We start from the raw sequence: 2,997 nt of genomic DNA on the forward strand, positions 1-2,997 counted from the left end.
TAATCACACCTCATCCTTCAGCTCTTTGCCCACCCACTCACTCACTCTCTCAACATGCGCTGAGCATCTCCTATGTGCAAAATGCTGTGCTAGGTGCTGGGCAGGACACCAGGCTTCTTACTGAAAGTCTGACTCATTTGTGGACCTGAGTTATTACTGAAATCACAGAGCCGTGAAGCACATTACCTCAAAATAACACCAACCTGAGCAAAGCCATCTTTTAAAGGCTCCCTTTTAATATCAGGTGACCAGCTCTTCCTATTTTCCATCTGCTAAGCTTTAGAAAGATCCTTCTCATTGTGGATAAGGCCAGCCAGCCTGATAATCACCCAGGGCCAGGGCATAAAGGGCGTCTTTGTTCTCTTGAGCGTGAACTCAGAGGCAAGCCCAGGGAACAGTGAAACACCGGGATGGAAATGAGGTGTCCTGGTGACAGTAAACTCCTTCTTCAGCCTCCATTAGTGGGATCAACACAACTGAGTCACCAGTGGATGAAACCGATGATTGTTTTACTCTGCCTACCCGGAGTCACTCGCTGAGTCAGTGGGTAACGGGGGACCAGAACCCAGCCTTGTCCTGCCAAGGCTGAGCCATCTACTATATTTATCCAGGGTCTCATGATTCTTAGTGCTTTCTGCTCTGCCCTCTAATTTGCACTGCGCCCACTGTAATATCTAAACGGGAAGTTGCCAGCTAAAATGGTCATTATCCGAGAAATCTATTTAACATGTTTATAAGGTCAAATGAAGTGGGTGGTGGATAAGCTAGACAGAAAACAACAAAAGCTTTGGTTCAGCGTAGCCAGTGAGGCGAAGGCAAAACAGAGCCGTGTTTTCATGTTGGGCTAACACATGGTGGGAAAGGCCATCTAACCAAAATTATATCTAAATGTGGCAGTGAGCAGTCACAATATTCAACCAACCAACCGATTTCTATTTAAGAAGCTAAACAACAGTTTGACTTACTTTAATTCAATGAATTGAGAGTTTGAGGCAGCATGTCACTAGGGCGTCAAGTGTATCCCAATGAGAGGAAAGAGTTGGGACGTGTAAGAAGGATACCCAGAACCAACCAAAAAGGATCTTCAATCATCCTAATAATAGGCAGGAGTGAGTGCAATAGGACTACAGGGAAATAAGGAAATTGGAGGAAAACCTAAAGTCTCTCGGAGCCAAAGCTAGACTTCCCGCACACTTAAGACTTGGAAGAAGAGCTTTCCACCCAAGCAAAACCTACATCTCACAGTTTGGAGCCAAACACCCCAAGGCTCTGATCTTGAACATCAAAAAGGAAGAAGGAAAAGAGGGGAAAAGAAACTATTTTATCATTCCTGTTTTCTTTTTTTTTTTTTTTTTTGGAAGTTGAACAGTTTATTATGATTCATAAGTGTCATTTTAAAAACATCAGTCCATTAAATCATGTAGAAATACATATGCAAAAAGTTTGCAAAACAAAACATACTTTAAACATGTTTAAGTACAGTGATTATCTGAAATTCTGGATTTTTAGGTTGTTCATTATTATGCTATGGCAGCTAAGTAATCCTTAACTTCAGTTGGAGTCAGTCTCCTAAATCCAGTTTCATTGCAGATCCCAACGTCTATGTTATCTTCTGTCATTTGCCCTTCAAAACTTTCCTTTAGGGTTAATATGGCTGTATGAATGGCATCTTCAAGTTCTAGATCTTCATTGTATCTTTTCTCAAGGAAGGTTTTCCCATTCACATAATTCTTTCCCATTGCCGTGGCTTTCCAAGCAAAGTAAGCTCCTGATGGATCTGACTGAAATAAATATGGTCATCCCTCATTCCAACCACAAATTAATAAAGAAACTCCAAATGGACGGACACCACCTGACTGGGTATATTCTTGCATCACAGAAGCTATTCTCTGTACTAGCTGAGCTGTGGGAATAGGTTCTTGGTAAACAAGATAATATTGCTGAGCTAGTTTTCGAGATCTGTGCACAAGTACTCTATAATCCGGGCCCATGCCACTATATACCAAGCCTATATGTTTGGTAATTGGCTCCACTTTGTGTACACTTCGTTCATCATACAGAATGGATTTCTGTTTCTTCTCCGTTGCTAATACCACACCATTTGCAGCTTTAATTCCCACTGAAGGGGCTCCACCAGCTACAGCAGTCAAAGCATATTCAATCTGGACAAGTTTACCAGATGGGCTGAACGTAGTCAACGAAAAGCTGTAACCGCGCTCCGCCATCTTTACCCGGAGACACATTCCTGTTTTCTAAAGAACGTTAACAATGGCTGGACTTTTTCTGGACAGACCTCATAGGTTGGGGGCTGTCAGGTGGCAAAGGCGGTGTAGCATCTGAGAAGGTGTAGCATCTGGGAGGCTGGTCCCTAAAGACAGTGACTGAGCTGTTAAAATGGATTCTGTGCAACAGAAAGAAATCCAGGATGGTTACCTTTGGAAAATTGGACAAATTTGGGTATAGCGTAATTAAAGCATAGAGGAAATTTAGTTCTTTCTTTTCACTGTGAATGAAATTAATTTAAAGAACTCTTTTCCTACTAAATTCACTTAGAAATATTCTTTCTCCATGGATCTGCTGCGTTACAGTTCGGGCTAGAACTGCATACCATCCGTCCCATATCGCTTCTCATGCCACTAAGTTAAGCTCTTGTTGCTCCTTTTTCCTGGTCCTGACTCTCCTCTCATTTATAATGATTCCAGAAGTGACTTATACAGGTCGTGGTGTAAGAAAGAAAAGGAGACAGAAAGAGGGGAGAATACTGGGAAAGAGGTTAAAGGAAAGGGGCGCAGGAGAAAGGGAGGGATTTCCAACAGATAGGGCAGCGAGGCTCTGGGGAAGCCACAGGAAAGGGGCTTTGATACTGGAGCCGTGCCGCCAGCCACTCGTACGTGTGGCGACGGAGCACCTGAAACGCAGGTGGTCTGAGTCGCAGTGAGCCGGAAGGACCAGACAGACACCAGACGGTGAAGGTTTCGTGCAAAACAAAAGACTGCA

The 2,997-nt window shown here is 43.3% G+C and overlaps 1 pseudogene; it reads right to left on the reverse strand.

Moving 5' to 3' along the window:
• Positions 1-1,352: 1,352 nt before the first annotated feature.
• LOC150008181 (proteasome subunit alpha type-2 pseudogene) lies at positions 1,353-2,236 on the reverse strand (annotated as a pseudogene).
• Between the last annotated feature and the right edge of the window lie 761 nt (positions 2,237-2,997).

This window comes from Furipterus horrens, unplaced genomic scaffold, assembly GCF_987537825.1.
Source record: "Furipterus horrens unplaced genomic scaffold, mFurHor1.1.pri manual_scaffold_5, whole genome shotgun sequence".
In the NCBI taxonomy this organism is placed as follows: Eukaryota; Metazoa; Chordata; class Mammalia; order Chiroptera; family Furipteridae; genus Furipterus; species Furipterus horrens.